The sequence below is a fragment of the Lynx canadensis genome, chromosome B1 (genome assembly GCF_007474595.2).
Source record: "Lynx canadensis isolate LIC74 chromosome B1, mLynCan4.pri.v2, whole genome shotgun sequence".
NCBI classification, from domain to species: Eukaryota; Metazoa; Chordata; class Mammalia; order Carnivora; family Felidae; genus Lynx; species Lynx canadensis.
In genome coordinates, this window is record NC_044306.2 from 11329986 (window position 1) to 11349572 (window position 19587).

A 19587-nucleotide genomic window follows, 5' to 3' on the forward strand; every position below is an offset into this window, starting at 1 on the left:
AACAATAATAAGGGGACTGAAAAATTGCTTTATGTCTTTGACCACATTATGAAACTACATTTCTGTCAGTGTTTAGAAGGCATTAGTGGTGAGGACATAGACAAATAAATCAACACACACACACATACACGAAATAAACTAGGATGTCTTAAATGAAGAATCTACTCAGAAATTTGATCTACTCAGATATATGCACATATATCTACACATATACACCCATGTTTATATATATTCCATAATATTGTCCATAGTTCAGTTTTAAATAACATTTTTAAGGGATGAGAACATCCCTTAAATTCTTTTTTTTTCCTTAAAATGGTGATAGTACTTTGAGAGGCGGAAGAGAGGGAACCTGTGTGTGTGTGCGTGTGTGCATGTGTACTATGAAAGCTCTAATTCTCCCTTTTCGTACTAGGAAGGTACCTACATAGTATTTTGAATTGAGAAACCAGGGAACAGCTGTGGAAGCACTATTTTAGAAGTTTTACGGTAAATACCATAAGAATCAGCCAAATGTTGAAAGTATTTCTGTATTTATGCAGCTGGATGTTACTAGACTTAAAGCATCATTTGACTTGTCAAAACTGTATGTTTATTTGATAACAGAACACATAAAAATGTGTACGTGATATAATAAAAATAAGCAAAGGATTGGGCATGTTTTCATGAACACCAAATTAGAACATACTTCAAAAGTTAGCTTGAACCTAACAAGATGGTGCCTTTGGTTTGTTTGCTTTTTTCCCGATTTATGTTTTGGACCAACAAATACCTTTACAACCCTAGGTATCATTCAGTGGGAGGTTAAATTAATAGTACCGAGTTTCTCATGATATTAAATACATTTCAATTTTTTTGTAAATATTTTCCTTTTTTAAAAAAAATTAAAAAGTTTTTTTTTAACGTTTATTTATTTATTTATTTATTTATTTTAATTTTTTTCAACGTTTATATATTTTTGGGGGGACAGAGAGAGACAGAGCATGAACGGGGGAGGGGCAGAGAGAGAGGGAGACACAGAATCAGAAACAGGCTCCAGGCTCTGAGCCATCAGCGCAGAGCCCGAGGCGGGGCTCGAACTCACAGACCGCGAGATCATGACCTGGCTGAAGTCGGACGCTTAACCGACTGCGCCACCCAGGCGCCCTATTTATTTATTTATTTTTTTTGAGACAGAGAGAGGCAGAGCATGAACGGGGGAGGATCAGAGAGAGGGAGACACAGAACCCGAAACAGGCTCCAGGCTCTGAGCTGTCAGCACAGAGCCCGACGCAGGGCTCTAACTCACCAGCTGTGAGATCATGACCTGAGCTGAAGTCGGACGCCCAACCGACTGAGCCACCCAGGTGCCCTTAAAAATTTTTTGAATTGAACCAGTATCTATTTGTATACAGAGATACATAGACAGATAAAATGAAACAGTTCCCTGCCTGGTTCTTCCAGAAGTCCATTGCCTCCAACCTTCATTCTTCCACTTGGAGCTCTGGCTGTACTTTTTTTTCAGTTTTCTACTCATTCAAATTTTTGCTATACTCTTCTCCCTTGGAGAGCTTATTAAGTAAGTGCCTAACTGAACTGACAAACTGTTTTATGTCCGGTGCACAAAGGAGCTAATTATAGCATGGTAACTGTATCTTGCAGCAGGTTTGCATTCTGGCAAGTTAGATGCTGAAGAAGGGTTCTGAGGTTGAGAATTACAGGACTTGTGATTGTCCAAGATCTGTTTTTGGCAGGTAGGTACCCCGGAGCATTTATCTCACACTGTTACACGCAAGACAAGTATGTTATGTTCTGTATAAACAGTTTTGTGCGTGATTATTCAAGCACACACTAGGAAAAAAAAATTATACTTATTTTTTAAATATTTTATTTTGAGAGAGGGAGACAGAGGATGCAAAGCAGGCTCAGTGCAGAGCCCGATGTGGGCTCGAACTCATGAACCGAACCGTGAGATCATGACCTGAGCAGAAGTTGGGCACTGAACTGACTGAACCACTCAGACGCCCCTGTCGTTTGTTTTTTGATAAAGGTAGATCATTCTTGAGTATTTTTTCTTCACGAGTCAAAAATTCTTTAATCTTGTGACCTTGAACCGTTGAATCGGACACATTGTGAGATTTCGTAACGATCTCTCTCTTCTGATGCCGCGAGTTACCGAGTTGCCTTCATTCATCAGTTACTTGCTTAGAATCCACAGGGGACTGTACTGTTGTAGGCTCTCAGACCCTTCTAGAAAGCAAGAACTCAGACTGGGCTTCCAAGAGATAATGACTAATAGTGTGGCATCAACCTCAGTATTTAAGATACTGGGTTTATTTATTATAATTCCTTTTCACCCATCTTAAGCTTTTACATTCTAGAGAAGTGCCATTAAGAGATTAAAACAACAACAACAACAACAAAAAACAACCAAAAGTGATTTCTCTTTTTTCTTTTTCCAAGTATGTGCATTAGCTATTCTTTATTTGTAATCCACCAAAGACGTTTGAAATGAACTATCAAACTTCTCTCTGATAATTCAAGAAGGAATCTACTTTAACAGATGAAGCAGACTTTTCTAAACTTCATTCAAAACATATGGCTGGTAAAGTGCTGGGTTGCTGTTTTTCCCTTTGGAAGGTCTAGTAGTATGCTATTTTAGTTGGTTATATGTGAAGCTGGATTATTTAAAAATAACCATGTCTCTTCTGGCTAGCAACTATTTTATGATATAAACAACTCTTTGAGTAGAGACATATTTTTGAAATAAAGTTTTGTAATGAAATAGTCTGATATTTGATGATTGCATTTGAAAATATTTTTTCTTAAAAATGAGAATCCAACTAAATCTTGGGAATAAGCTAGGGCAAAATCAATGCAGTTTTGCTGAAATGGAGCTCAGGAAATAATTTCAAATTAAACTCGCCAACATCCTGGTCCTATGTGTAAAATATTGTTAATCTTCATATCCTTTAACTGAAATAAGGCCTGTGTTAAGACAAAAGAATTTTGTTCTAAAATTTCAGAACTCAAAATTTCAGATCTGAGTAACAATTAAGTAAGTATATGTCAATATATTTATCTGAATTACAAAAAATAGTGTTGGGGCGCCTGGGTGGCTCAGTCGGTTAAGTGTCCGACTTCGGCTCAGGTCATGATCTCACAGTTTGTGAATTCGAGCCCCGCTTCGAGCTCTGTGCTGACAGTTTGGAGCCTGGAGCCTGCTTCAGATTCTGTGTCTCCTTCTCTTTCTACCCCTCCCTCACTTGTGCTCTTTCTCTGTCAAAAATAAATATAAATGTAAAAAAATATATTAAAAAAAATAAACATAAAAAATAGCGCTTATGCCAAGATTATGGCAAGGCCTTTACGACTAAATAACACTCCTCACGTTGCATAACTGGTATTTTCTGTGTAGGTGAATCTTAAAATTTTATTTTTAATTCAAAAATTAAAAATTATTATTTGAATTAACGCAGTCATATAAAAGGTAAACATGACTTGGTAATAGTATTTTTCTCATTTCAGAATACTTCTAAATTTACATTGTTTCAAACATTTGGGAACTTAACTAAAAAAGGTTGGCATTATTCAAAACTGATTGATTGGGTTTTGGTAGCTTCTGTTGTTTTAGATGTTCCAGTTTAAGCAGATGGATTTTGCAGTGGACTGAATGTTTATGTCCCCCCAGAATCCATACGGGGAAGCCTAATCCTCAACATGCAGGTATTTGAGATGAGGTCTTGGTCTTTGCTGAGGTGACCAATAGGTCTTCAGGATAGAACCCTCAAAAATGGGATTAGTACCCTTATAAAAGCCCTGACAGAGCTAGCTTGCCCCTTCCACTGTGGGAGGAAACAGTGAAAGGAAGGCCATCTCTGAATCAGAAAATGGGCTCTTACAGAGGCAGAATCTGCCTGCAACTTGATCTTGGATTTCCCAGCTTCTATACAAAAATATCTAATGACGGACCTTTCTTCTCCACTGTGGAATCTAAGTTCCAAACTCACTTCATATGTCAGTGTGGACAAATGTAGACTGTCTTTTTAAGCCTCTGGCTTCCCACAACAAGGGGAACCATATTAGGTAGTCTCAGGAGCTATTTCCCTGTACTCTGTATGAATCAAGAGATTCATGGGTCATAGAATTTAAATAAGTTTGTAAGTCTGCCCAGCTCGATATTACTCTAAAAGCAAAATCTATTACTCATTTTCTATATATATACAGAAAAAAATATATATATAGTTTTCTGAATAACAGCTACATAAATTATGTCCTTTGGATTTAACTACCATTTAGACAGGCCATTCATTTTAAAGATCATTTAGCAATTAGCAATTGTTGTGATAACTAATAATCTTTTATAATGAATAATTTTACTGTAATTACATGTTCCACTCAGTAACTAATAGTCATAGAGGTAAGTTTTCCACTGTGGAGTTGTCAGAGAAATCCATACTTCCCAGCCAGAGTCCTTCAAATGTTTTTTTTTTTTTTTTCTTCCTTGTTAACCTTCTCAGATACCTCAGTCATTCCTCATAAATTCTCTGTATTTCAGCTGCCCAGAAATACTAGTAGTCTCTTCTAAACTCTCTTCAGTTTTTCATATCTTTTAATGTTCATATTGAGCTGAACTATTTTTTAATGTATTGAAACTGAGAGATCTAATATTCCCTACAAGCCAACTATCCCTCTTCACAGAAAACAAACCTGAAATTGTCAAATTGAATTGCACTTGGCTCACTAGAAATTTTCAAGCTGTTCTATTTACTTACTTTTTAGTGCCTGTAACCTGGTTGAATTTGCCTTTTGTATAAATGTTTGGTAGTGTAAGATGTATACATAATGCATTTACATCTGGTTAGAGAGATCTTTGTTCTATATAAATGAGGTGTTATTGGCTGACCATATTCTTTTAAATCTCAACTGTAATAATCATATATGACATCTAAAGTAGTTGCTACATAAAGTAGTTCTGGATCATTATTTTTTAATGTTTGAAATGTCTTTATTCATATTAGAGAGAGAGAGAAAGGGACAGAATCTGAAGCAGACTCCAGGCTCTCATCTGCATGCTGTCAGCACAGAACCCTACGCAGGCCTCTGATCTGTGTGCAGGGGGATCATGACCTGAGCGGAAGTCAGAGGCTTAACCGACTGAGCCACCCAGGTGCCCCTAGATCATTTTGATCATCTGAGTTTAAGCAGTGTTTGAGCTCATTGGAGCAAAAGGATTTATTTACAGTAATTCACCCAGCTATTTCCACAGGTGTATTTTTCACCGTTTTGTGGTAGGGTTCTGATTCTTTTCCAAACTGGATTTTACTGGCATAAGAAATCTTTCTCCAGCTGAATAACTCAGTTTTAGACCTAACGGTCACTTCCAGTATCCACGTCACCGCAACGTCACGGCAAAGCACTCCCCAGTAGATGAGTTGCCGCAACTTCTCTGTTCTTGTAGTGTAATGAATATACTACTCGGATACACTAACAGATGCACTGAAGAATAATACAGTGTTTATACATTGTACTAGTATTTTGGGTGGTCCAGTTACCATCTGTTGAATAATCAAATGAGTTAATGGATAGTTAAAATGATGAGTAGATGGATCAACAAAATTCTCCTAAAACTTTGAGTTAGGTAGCTTAAAGACTATGAAGCATATAGGTCTCGCAGTAGTTCAAACTTTGCAAATAAAGATTTAAGGACAAATATCTTTCATCCAGAAATATGTTTATGAGTTACACAAGGGTTCTTGGTTAAATCTTCTTTGAAATTTAAACACTAAAACTTGTTTATAGTCACATGAAATTTGGAAGTAAAGTTGGATACAGAAATATGGACAGTCTTCATATATATGGTAAATTTATTAATAAGGAGCTGAATTACTCCAAGCATAGGTTATAGCTAGATATAACACCATAGTTAAGAAGAATTTTTTAAGGCAAGTCTCCCATAAAATTCATGTTTTTTTATTTATAGATAATTTATTGTTCAATATAAGTTATATATAAAATGTGTAAGGCTTAAATGCACAGTTCAACGAATTATTTTAATGTGTACTCCTTTGTCACCATTGTCTCATGAAAATAAAAAAATAGTGTCATTATGCCAAAAGTGCTGTGTGATATTCCTCCCAACCAGTACTAACCTTTATTCTGTCTAAAAATAATCTCTATTTTGACTTTTTAAATAATAAATTCTTTTTTGTATTTTCAGACCCCAGGTTTGCATCCCTACTTTACAAGAATATATCACTCCTCACTGTATTTTACTTTGGCTGATTTTTGAACTTTATTTTTTTTGAACTTTATATGAATCAAATCATACAGTATATGTGTATTCTTCTATCTAGCGTTATGTTTGTTGGCTCTGTGTGTAGTTGCTTTTCATTTTATTGCTTTATAGTATCTAGTATAAAATGTACCATTTTCAGTTTATCCATTTGACTGATGGGCATCTGAGTTCTTTCTAGTTTGGGGCTATTATAGATGACACTGCCAAGATCATCATTGTCCATGTCTTGAGTACATCTGAACTCACTTTGGGGGGGATCTGCCAGTAAGTAAGTTATAGGGAGTTGCATCATTGCCTCTAGTAGGTAAAGCCAACCTGTTTTCTAAAGAGTTGGTGTGAGTTTTCACCCCCCATTAGCAGTGCCAAGAGAGTGCTAGCCTGTGAGATTGCCACTCCCTTTAATTTCTGCTGTTCTAGGGTGTCTGGTTTTACCTTATTCCACGTATTAAATTCAGGGTAATGACACATGTACTGAAACATTTTTATATTTAGAAAAGCATCGATTTCTAGATTTAATACTTTCTCTAATGTTTAATTAAGATATTGCCGGTAAATTATTTAATATCTGACTCTCAATAATTAAGAACAATTATTTTCTGTAGTACTTGTCCCTTAGTCTAATTTTACTTTTTCTGGATCAAATGCCATCCTTCAGATTGTAAAGATAAATTACAAAGTACCCTGTTAACCTCTCTGTGAGTTAATTTTATGTAATTAGAATCTTACTCCATTTCATTAAGGTACTTCTTTTCCCTATGCAAATAATTCCCCAGGGAGAGACGGTTAAGCACACAGAACTTTTGTATAGTTTTCTCGTTTTTATTTGCCATAAAGTATGTTGAGATTTTAAAACTTTGTCTGAAATTTCCTTCCAATGTGTTTCCTGAAGTTGTGGTTCAGTTGCATGAACATTTTGCTGTTGATACTTCTTCTGGGTCTAGTGATACTTGGTTCCCTTTATTCTTAGAATAAGGGGATATTAAAAATCAATAACAACTGTGAGCTTTATAGGCAATAAAATCGTGTTAGCAAACAGGCTTTGGGGGAACTAGATATTACTTTCCAGGAATGCAAAAAATGCCAAAATGAGGAAGGCTTTGCTCTGTGTAACATTTCCCAAGCTGACCATTCGAAGTTTCTCCGAACAGTTTCTGCAGCATCCCTTTGCTGGGTTGTTTGTAAGGTTTGTAAGGAATTTTGTTTTTGCCATGGATAAACAGGTGACTATTGACTTTTCTGCAAACCAGAGTAGAGAAAGGTAGAGGAGTAACTGTTTTCAGTTGCCCAGCTCACAAGAAGCTTCCTTGTATGGTGGCATTTCTCACCAGGATCCTGCCTCATGTTCCTCTCTCTCTTTGTGTTTTATATGCGTTGGCTTCCTCTGCTTAGCTACAAAAGTTGTCCTGGATCCACCAAAGTTTCATCCAGAGATGTCTTGAAATATCTTGCCCTTACTGTTTTCTTCTTCGTTTCCTTTATCATGTAGAAATTTATCTTTTTCCTCTTTACTGTCACTTTAATGGGGTTTTATTAGGGAGAAGCAATAAACCTAAGTCCCTCAACATATCTTACTGATTGCCTACAGAAATTCACTTATTTGTTTTGGCACAAGCAGTAAAGAAGAGTTAGAGAATCAAACAAATACCTTCTTTGGTGCACATTTTATTTTACCCGTTAATGGGTTATAAAAATTTTGTCAGATCCTAATCACTTTCTTGGCTTAATGTTGAAATATGCCATCGGATTATATTTTTTTCACAGTTTATATGTGATTTGGTAAACTTATCTAAAAGTTAGAAGAGACATTAATTTTCTAAGTGTATTCTTTGCTACTTTCCAAAGCCAGAGTTATTTTCTCTTTCTTACAGTTATTTGAAAATATCACAGGATTTTGTTTTTCTACGCTAAACAATAGAACATCATTTCTAAAAGCATGGGGATTTAAATATTTGTCAGGAATAAGCTGTAAATTCTTCTGGGACTAGAGCTTGCTGGGTGGGCTTATTTTTGATAATTTTCTCATTCTTCTTTTCCTTCTGCTCTGCTCAGGTGTTAACACCAGAAATAATGTAAGGTGTCATTCTTATGCAATAAGTTCACACAAAATATACGTGGAGTACATGGAAAAAAGCATGAGACCAAGTCCCCTGCACACACTCTCTATCTCTTTCTCTCTCATCTTCTTTCCCTCCCAACTTCCCTTCCTAGAGGTGATGGTCTTTCTCTTTCCTCTCCTTTTTCTATACAAATGTGTAAAGACATGCACGCACACACACACACAGAAACCACCTGTTTTCATTATCATTATTCTTTTCTGCTATCAAAATGTGCCATTCTTCATTACATTTGCCAAACAGGTTTACTCTGAAGAACTTTCCATGTCTGTTCACGTAACCACCTCATCTTCTTAATCCTTCTTCATTTTTCTTGTGATTTTTTTTGTTTGGATTTTTGCCTTTTACATTGTGGTTCCTATGTATCTGTACTTTGCTTTCATGTTGACAATTTTGATTACCTTATGTGTTTCGGTAGATTTTCTGGTTTCATTTTTCTAGTATTTAAAAATTTTATACCTCATTTCTTATCCTCTCATGGTATTGCTATATTGAACATATATTTAAACATTTTTAGATCAATGTCTAGAGTTAAGGGGCTTCTCTTTCCTCTGCAACCCAACTTAACATGCTTTTCCTGCTCTTAATCCAAACTCCCAGAGTAAATTTCTAATAATTTTGTCCTAAGGATAATTGGGGAATAAGTAAGCCTCATAGCACTGTTGCTGTGTTTTATTTTTATTTTTTATATGTTTATTTATTTTTGAGAGAGAGAGAGAGAGAGACCATGGGCGTGTGAGTAGGGGAGGGGCAGAGAGAGAGGCAGACACAGAATCCAAAGCAGGCTCCAGGCTCCGAGCTGTCAGCACAGAGACCGACATGGGGCTCAAACCCACAAACTATGAGATCATGACCTGAACCGAAGTCGGCTGCTTAACCTACTGAGCCACTCAGACACCCCAGAGCACTGTTGCTGTTTTAAGCCCTGTTATTAGATTTCTCTTTATCCGTTTATTGCCTCTTACATTGTAAATCTTCCGTCGAGGAGTGGAGTTTTCTGTTTCTCCCATGCAATACATTGATGTTTGCATTATTTTCAATGTGTCTTTGAAAGAGAATAGGATTATATGTTCAGATCACTTTTGTGTCAGAAATTCAATGACTTTGACGTTATCATCATCATCCAGTATTGCTGAGGGAAACTCCAATTATGAAGGGAATCTGTTTATTGTTCCTCTGTCCCATTCTTGGTCTAATTGTTATTTTTTCTCCCAAGTCATTATGTTCTTCACTATTTCCTGATTCTTACATTGTGTTCATCTCTCATTTTTAAAAATTATTGTCTCTGAAAATAGCTTTCCATTGTTTTTACACTTTAACAGCTTAGTTGACCTTAAAATTATTAAGTAAGAACCATTTTCCTGTCGAGTATTTTAAAAATTCTGTTGTCATGTAGCATTTAATTATGAGCATGTATGCCTTTTTGTTCTTGACACCCTTTATAGTTGAACTATTTTCTCTGCTTATCAGAGAGTAGGAACATTTTTTTCCCCTTCCATTAGGATTTCCCCCAAGATGTGTCCAGATGTGAATCTCTTTACATTTATTTTACCTTTCACATAATGAGCCTTTGCAATTTTCCACATATAGATTTTTCTTCAGCCCACTAAACTTGTCTTTAGTTACGTGCTATTACTTCTTCTCTTCTGTTTTCTCAGTTTTCTTCTTTTAGGAGACCTGTCGTTATGAGGTTTGAGGTTTATGGATTGTCCTCCCTACCTAACGCTGCTTTCCCAACATTTATTTCTATCTTCTTATTTTGTCCTCTGAGGTTAAAAGAGTACTGCTTAAATCATCTACTTTTCTGTTTTGATTTTTTGAAGTGTCATTTCTACTGTAATCACTTGGTCAATTAAAAAAAATCTGTTGGGGCGCCTGGGTGGCTTGGTCGGTTAAGCGTCCGACTTCGGCTCAGGTCATGATCTCACGTTCCGTGAGTTCCAGCCCCGCGTCGGGCTCTGCGCTGACCGCTCAGAGCCTGGAGCCTGTTTCGGATTCTGTGTCTCCCTCTCTCTCTGCCCCTCCCCTGTTCATGCTCTGTCTCTCTCTGTCTCAAAAGTAAATAAACGTTAAAAAAAAAAAACAAAAAAACTCTGTCTTTCAGACACACACAGCCCCGCCCCATACATCCTGTCCCCCCCACCAAAAACAAAAAAACAAAAAAACAAAAAAACAAAAAAAAAAAACAAAAAAAACAAAAAAAAAAAAAAAAACAACAAAAACTGGCTGAGAGAGGTACGGAAAAAATATTTTAAGTAATATATTACAGCTACACAGTGTTTTACTTTTAGCTTAAAAGAAATGCCTGCATGAAATCCGGTTCATGATTTTGGGATGGAATTGAAAAATTGTAGTTTACTAAATATTCCTAGGGCATTTAATAGGCCATGAATTGTTGCATATCAGATGTTCTGTTGTGTTTGGTGTTTTAAGTGGCCCATTTTATCCAGTCTTCATGACTGATCATCCAAATTTTTTGTAAGTGTAACTTTTCCTGGGCCACAAGATGGTGTTTGGAATCGAGTGCTGAATGGTTCACTTCAGATTCCACTGTTTTGAAGAAAATTTCAAAAATATTTTCAATATTACTATATTGGAACTACATAATTTAGCTTGCAGTGATTATAACCGTTACAGAAAGTAATTATTAAAGATACTTAGACTGAAGACCATTAAGTACTTATGTTTTTAACATGTAAAATTCACTGAAAACTCACAATGTATAATCTTTGCATTGACTATTACAATAAATCTTTTTTAAAAAGTGAAAGTTATGTAAGTACTAAAAGATAACTCTACACACATAAAAGGAATGTTTTAAAAACCCGAAAGAAAAAGCTATATCTCAAAATTAAATATTCTTCTAAAGGTATATTCTTTTAGAATAAATAATGTATTTATGTATTCTTTTAGAATAAATAAAAAGGAAAGAAAATATGTGTATTCATTGAACTCAATTCATTTACATCAAACTTACAAGATTGTGGTATAATACTTTTTTGCTTTCATGAGAAAACTGAGGTTGTGAAGCAATAAATAACTTGATCACAATTACTGTAAAAATAAATGACCATTAAATCTCAAACCTAATGTGTTTCATGTCTTTTGACAAAACATCCCTCTTTGTCATATAGTAGTTTTTTTAAACCTTGAGATCCAGAGTATTAAGCTTGTTTTTAATATTTACCTCCTAGGCATTGTCACTTAAAAAATAAAAAGGAAGAAATGATGTGTAAAAGTATACAGAAGATTGATAAGACCTAGCACTTATTGAGAATCTGTTTACCAATGAGTTATGTACTATTATCCCTATTTATAGATGAGGAAACTGAGACACGAATTTCAGTATTATTTCCAAAGTCCTACAGCTACTAAGTGGTAGGGAGTGAATTTAAATCAAGCAGTCTGACTCTTGATTCAACCCTCCTGAACTCATGACAAGCTACTGTCTTCCCTAAGATGTTGCCAAACACTACCACCCCAATCTGAGGTTGTCAACATTGATACATTTTCTTTTTCTTTAATGAAAGAAGTAAAGGGCAAGACAAAGTTAGAGAGGGAGGGAGGCAAACCATAAGAAACTCTTAAAGACTGAGAATAAACTGAGGGTTGATGGGGGGTGGCAGGGAGGGGTGGGTGGGTGATGGGCATGGAGGAGGTCACCTGTTGGGATGAGCACTGGGTGTTGTATGGAAACCAATTTGACAATAAATTTCATATTAAAAATATGTTATGAAAAATATGTTTCTGTTATGAAGATAAGTTAATAAAACAATTTTTATGAGGAAAAAAAAAAGATTCGCAATAGAACTGAAATTCCCAGCCTCATCCATTCCTCCCTTTAGGCAATGTTCAGCATGAGCATAAGTTATAGCCTGTCTACTTCTAAATAAATGTTTACATAGATGTCCAATATGTGCACACTGGTACTGTTTCTGTATGTGAGGCATGGTGTCTTCCATATTTTTCTGAAAATTATTTTTTTCACTTCATATTAAAATATATAAGTGGTATAGGATAATTTATTCTTTTTTATTCTTCAGTATCCCATTGAAAGAATAAATTGCATCTTTCCTTTCTCCTTTAGAAGCCTTTTAAAAATACCTTTCTCCTGTGAAAACCTTTTGAAAAAAAAAAGGTTTTACTATTACAAGCAACATTATACTAGATATTAATGTACATGTTTCCTTGTGCAAAAGTTTGAGAAATTCTCCTGAGCAGTGTCACCTAGATTATATGATGGGGAGGTAGAGAACATGGGCCAGCGTGTAAATTAGCACACTGCTTAGTTCATTAAGAAAGTTTTGCTAAAAAGTGTCAACTAAAAAAATTGTGAGTTTGCTGACATGGTTATAGTTGATCTATATCACACATCTTAAGTAACACAGGAGCTCCTTCCCTCATTGTGTGCATGTAACAGGCTGCCAAGAGCAGTCTTCAATGACCACCCTGTGTAGTGTTGGCTCTAGAACATATATTAGGCAGCAGAATTGCAGTAGGGAAGGTTTCTCTTACCGTTCACTGCCAGTTTGCTCCTCACTGTGGTTATACCAATTTTACTTCCCCTGACAGCTCATGATATACTCACTTACCTCTTGTTATCATTAGCATTTGATATTGTTGGTCACTTAAATTTCTGCCAATCTAGTAGGTAAGGTATGGTATCTTACTGTGTTAATTTGCCTTTTCTTTATTACTAATTCTTTATATGTTGTCATTATTAGCTTTTTTCTATATATTATTACCACTTGGGTGTTTTTTTGAATGCCTGTTTTTTTTTCTAAGTAGTTAAGACCTTATAGGGGAGCCTAGGTGGCTCAGTGGGTTGAGCTTCTGACTCTGGATTCAGGCACAGGTCATCATCTCATAGTTTAGTGTGTTTAAGCCCCGCGTTGGGCTCTGCGCTGACAGTGTGGAGCCTGCTTGGGATTCTCTCTCCTCTCTCTGCCCCATCCCTGCTCACTCTCACTGTTTCTCTCAGAATAAATAAGTAAACTTAAAAAAATTTAGTAGAGATTTTTTTCCAGCTTTAGTGACCTATAACTAACATAACACTGTGTAAGTTAAGGTTGTGATGATTTTATGCACATATATATTGCAAAATACGTGCCATAAAGTCATCACTAATAAGAACAAGTAAGAAATATTCTCTTAGCAGCTTTCAAGTATGTAATACAGTAATTTTAATATGGTTACGAAGATGTATGTACATTAGATCCCAAGAGCTTACTCATCTTATAACTTTGACCATTGTCTCTCCATTTCCCACACCTTGTATCCCTAGGCAATAGCCATTCTACTGTTTCTATGAGTTTGGGTTTTTCTGATTCCACATATCAGCTCATGAGACCATACAGAATTTGCCTTTCTGTGTCTGACTTCTTTCACTAAGCATAATGCCCTCAAGGTCCATCCATGCTGTTGCAACTGGCAGAATTTCCTTCTTTTTATGGAAGAATAATATTCCACTGTGTGTGTGTGTGTGTGTGTGTGTGTGTGTATCTTAACATTTTCTTATTCATTTACCCATCTGTGTCCACTTAGGTTGTTTCCACATCTTGACTATTATAAATGTTGCAATGAATTATTTCCTTCAGATGTATACCCAGAAGCTGAAATGCTGGATCATATGGTGGTTGTGTAAATTTTTGAGGAATCTCCCTAATGTTATCCATAATGGCTGTACCAAATTACATTCCCACCAATAGTGTACAGGAGTTCCATTTTCTCCACATTCTTACCAACACTTATCATATCTTTTTTATGAGAGCCATTCTAACAGTTGTGATGTGGTATCTCACTGAGGTTCTGATTTGCATTTCCATGATGGTTGATAGTGTTGGTCATCCTTTCATGTACTTGTTGGCCTTTTGCATGTCTTTGGGAAATGTCTATCCAGGTCCTATGCACCTTTTTAAATTATATGTTTTGCTTTTTTTGGTTTGTTTTGTTTATTTTTTTGGTACTGAGTTGCATGAGTTCCTCATATATTTCTGTATTAACCTCTTATGAGATACATGATTTGGAAATATTTCCTGCCTTTTCATGGATTGCCTTTCCAATTTGTTAGTTGTTTCTCTTGCCATGCAAAATCTTTTTAGTTTGATGCAGTATAACTTGTTTATTTATATTTAGTTCCTTGTCTTTTTACTGTCATTTCTAAAAAATCATTGCCAAGACCAATGCCAAGAAATGTTTTCTCTGTATTTTCTTCTAGGAGTTTTATGGTTGCAGGTCCTACATGTAAGTCTCATTTATTTTGAGTTATTTTTTCTGAGATGTGTAAGATAGGGTTCCGATTTTGTTTTTTTTTACAGGTGAATATCCAGTTTCACCCATACCATTTACTGAAGAGACTGTACTTTCTTCATTGAGCATTAATGACTCCTTTGTCAACAGCTGATGACTATACACGCATGGGCATCGTCTATTTCTGGGCTCTTAATTCTGTTCCATTGGTCTATATATTGGTTTTTATAACAGTGTCATGCTTTTTCATATACCACAACTTTGTATTATAATTTAAAGCATGACGCTTCCCACTTTGTTCTTTTTCTCAATATTGATTTGGCTATTTGGGGTCTTTATGGTTCCATACAAATTTTAGTTTTGTTTTTTTCTATTTCTGTGAAAATGGCGCTGGACTTTTGAGAGGGATTGCATCGAATCTATAAATGGCTTGGGGTACTATGGACATTTAATAGTATCAATTCTTCTGATCCATGAACATGGGATATCTTTCCATTCTTTGATGTCATCTTCAATTTTTTTCACTTTTCATAAGTTTTTTACAATTTTTGGTATAGAAGTCTTTCATCATTTTGGTGCAAATTATTCCTATTTTTTGATGGTGTTGTGACTGGGATATTTTCTTTGTTATTTCTTCAGATAGTTCATCATTATATATAGAACTAAAACTGATTTTTGCATCTTAATTTTTTTATCCTAAAACTTACTGATTCATTTATTAGCTCTAATAGTTTTTGGTAGTGTCTTTTGCCTGATTGCTCTGGCTAGGGCTTTCAGTACTATGCTGAATAAAAGTGATAAGAGGGAGCACACTTGCCTGGTTGCTAATCTTACAGAAAATGCTTTCAACCTTTTACATAGAGTCTGATGTTAGCTGTAGGCTTGTCAGATGTGGCTTTTAAGGTTTTCAGGTGTATTCTTTTTATACCCAGTATGTTGAGTGTTATTATCATGAAAGGGTGTTAAGCTTTGTTAAATGCTTTCTCTGTATCTATTGAGATAACCATATAATTTTTATTCTTACTCTGTTAATGTGATGTATCACATTTATTGATGTGGTATATTGAAACACCCTTGCATGTCAAGGATAAATTTCATGTTATCAAGGTGCATGATCTTTTTATGTGCTGTTGAATTTTGTTTGTATTTATTTTATTGAGATTCTTTTGCTTTCATGTTCATCATCCTGTAGTTTTCCTGTTTTATTTTTCCTTGAAATGTTTTATTTGGCTTTGGTGTTAGTGTAATGCTGACTTTGTAAAATGAGTTTAGTAGGCATATTCCCTGCTCTTCAACAGTTTTGAAGAGTTTGACATGTATAGGCAGTTAGTCTTTAAATTTTGGGTATAATTCACCAGTGAAATCTTCTGGTCCTAAACTTTACTTTGTTAAAGATTTTTAATTACTGGGTCAGTATCTAGACTCATCAGTAGTCTGTTCAGAGTTTCTATCTGTTTGTGATTCAGACTTGGTAGATTGTATGTTCATAGGAATTTATCTAGTTCTTCTGAGTTAGTTAATTTATTGGCATTTAATTGATCATAATAGTCTCTTATGATCCATTTTATTTCTATGGTATCAATTGTAATGTACTCTCTTTCATTTCTGATTTTTATTTGAGTGTTCTCTGTTTTTTGTTTTTTGTTAGTCGCAGTAAATGTTTGCCAATTTACTTATCTTTAAAACTAGAAAACAAAACACTATTAGTTTGGTTGATGGTTTCTGTTGTTTCCGAGTCTCTGGTCTCTGTTTCTGCTCTGATCTACTTCTACTTCTGCTCTGATCTTTGTTATTTTCCTCCTTTGGTAATTGGGCTAGGTTTGTTTTTCTTTTTCCAGTTCCTTGAATATGAAGTTATTCTATGTATTTGAGATCTTTTTTTCTTAGTGTGAGCCTTTATTACTATAATCATACCTCTGAGGACTGCTTTCCCTATGTCTTATAAGATTTGGTATGTTGTGTTTCCCTTTTTATTTGTTTCAAGACAATTTTTTTTTTTAAATTTCTTCTTTGACCCTTTGGTTGCTAAGAGTATTTTGTTTAATTTCCATACAATTGGGAATTTTCCAGTTTTCCTTTTATTTTTGATTTCTAGTTTTATAAAAATGCTCAGACAAGAGACATGGTATGATTTCAGTCTTCTTAAACTTGGTAAAACTTGTTTTGTGACCTAATGTATGATCTATACTAGAGAATGTTCTGGTGCATCTGAGAGAAATGTGTAGTCTAGTGCTGTTGTGTGGAAGATACTTACTGTGTATTTCTGTTAAGGCCATTTCATTTTTTTTTTAAGTTATTGTTTATTTATTTTGGGAGAGAGAGAGTGCATGAACTTGCACTTGTACCAGCATAAGAAGGGGAGGGGCACAGACAGGGGGAGAGAGAGAATCCCAAGCAGGCTCCACACAGTCAGCCCAGAGCCCAACAGGGGGCTTGAACCTTGGGATCATGACCTCAGCTGAAATCAAGAGTTGGACGCTTAATCAACTGAGCCACCCAGGTGCTCCAAGACCATTTCGTTTAAAGTGCAGTTATTGGGGCACCTGGATGGCTCAGTCGGTTAAGCGTCTCACTTTGTCTCAGGTCATGATCTCCCAGTTTGTGAGTTCGAGCCCCGCGTTGGGCTCTGTGCTAACAGCTCAGAGCCTGGAGCCTGTTTCAGATTCTGTGTCTCCCTCTCTGCCTGTCCCCTGCTCGTGCTCTCTCTCTCTCAAAAATAAATAAACGTTAAAAAAAAAAAGTTTAAAAAAATAAATAAATAAATAAAGTGCAGTTATTGATTTCCATCTGGATGATCTGTGCATTGATAAAAATGAGGTTGAATTCTCCTACTATTATTGTAGTACTGTCTATTTCTCCCTTCAGGTTTGTTAATGTTTTCGTTATATATTTAGTTTCTTTTACTTTGGGTGTATAAATATTTACAAATATTATAGCCTCTTGTTGGATTGATCCTTTTATAATTACGCAAGACATTCTTTGTCTCATTACGGTGTCTTTTAAAATTTTTTTTAATTTTATTTTTTTAATTTTTGAGTGTGAGAAAGAGAGACAGAGAACAAGTAGGGGAGGGGCAGAGAGAGAGAGGGAGACACAGAATAGGAAGCAGGCTCCGGGGTCTGAGCTTTCTGCACAGAGCCTGTTCATGACCTAAGCCAAAGTTGGATGCTTAACTGACTGAGCCATCCAGGTGTCCCTACTCTTTGTCTTAAAGTCTATTTTATTTGATATAAATATAGCTACACCTGCTCTGTTTTGGTTTCCATTTGCATGGAATACCCTTTTCCATCCCTTCACTTTGAGTCTATATTTGTCCTCAATCCTGAAGTTAGTCTCTTGTAAGCAGCATATAATTGGTCTTATACGTTGTTTTTGTGTATATTTTTTGTTCCATTCAGCCACTCTATATCTTCTGATTGCAGAATTAAATTCACTTACTTTAAAAATAATTATCGATAGAAAAAGACTTATACTATCTTATTGGGTTTTTTTTTTTTTGCCTGTTTTTGTTTCCTTTCCTCTTTTCTTTTTCTCTTGCTACCTTCGTTTGTGAATTGATGATTTTTCATAATGATGTGCTTTGACTCCCTTCTCTTTATCTTTTATTTTTACACTGTAGGTTTTTGTTTTGTGAGTATTGTAAGGCTTATATAAAACCTTCTATGGATATAACAGGCTATTTTAAACTAATAATAATTTCACTTGGAAATTATAAAAGTCTCCTCTTTACCCCTCCCGTATTTTTGATGTCGTAATTTACATCTTTTAAATTGTGTATCCATTAGAAAATTATTGTAGTAATAGTTATTTTCAATAGTTTTTTTCCTTTAACCTTTACACTAGAGGTATGTGATTAATGCACCATCATATTACAGTATTAGGGTATCCTGAATTTGATTATGTACTTACCTCTTTACCACTGTGTTTCACATTTTCACATGTTGTAATGTTATTAATTTGCACCCTTTCACTTCAGCTTGAAGTACTGCTTTCAGCATTTCTTGTAAGACAGCTCTAGTGGTGATGACCTCCCCTGGCTTTTTTTGTCTGGGAAAGTCTTCATCTTCTTCATAACTCCAGGTAAAATATTCTTAGTTGGCAGTTGTCTTTTTTCTCTCAGCACATTGAACATATCTTCCTACTACCTCTTGGCCTACATGGTTTCTGCTAAAAAAACACAAACAAACAACCATAATAAACAGCAACAAAACAAAACAAAACAAAAAACTTTTATAGCCTTATTAGAGTTCCTTCGTATGTGATGATTTTTTTTCTCTTTCTGCTTTAAAAAAAAAAAAAAACTCTTGTAGTCCTTGATTTTAGACAGTTTTATGATCATATGTCTTAGTGAATATCTCTGCTTGAATCTGTTTGGGAACCTACAACCTTGGTAAAGTTGTATTTCCAAATCTCTTTCTAGATTTGAGAAATCATCAACCATTATTTCTTTAAATTAGCCTTCTTCCCTTTTCTCACTGTGTTCTCTTTCTCAGGCTCCAGTAATGCATAAATTATTTCTTTTAGAAATCCTATGGTTCATATAGTCTTTCCTCACTTGCTTCCTTCTTTCTTTTTTTCTCTTCTTTTCTCTTTTCTTCTTTTCTCTTTTCTTTTTCTTTCCTATTCTTTTCTCTCTTCCTTTTTTAATTTTTGTTCTCTTCTGACTGGCCAATCTCAAATAACCTGTCTGTTACTTTACAGATTCTTCAGTTTGATCCAGTCTGATGTTAATGCTCTCTTTTGTATTTTTCATTGTATTCATTATATTCTTTAGTTCCACATTTTCCTTTTGGTCTCTATTAAACTTTTGTGGAGACTGCCTTGTTTTCCAGATTCCTTTGAATTGTTTTCCTGTGTTTTTTTGTATCTCAGTGAGCATGCTTAAAACAACTTATTTGAATTCTTTATTGAGCAAATTACAGGCAGATTTCCATTTGTGCAGAGTTG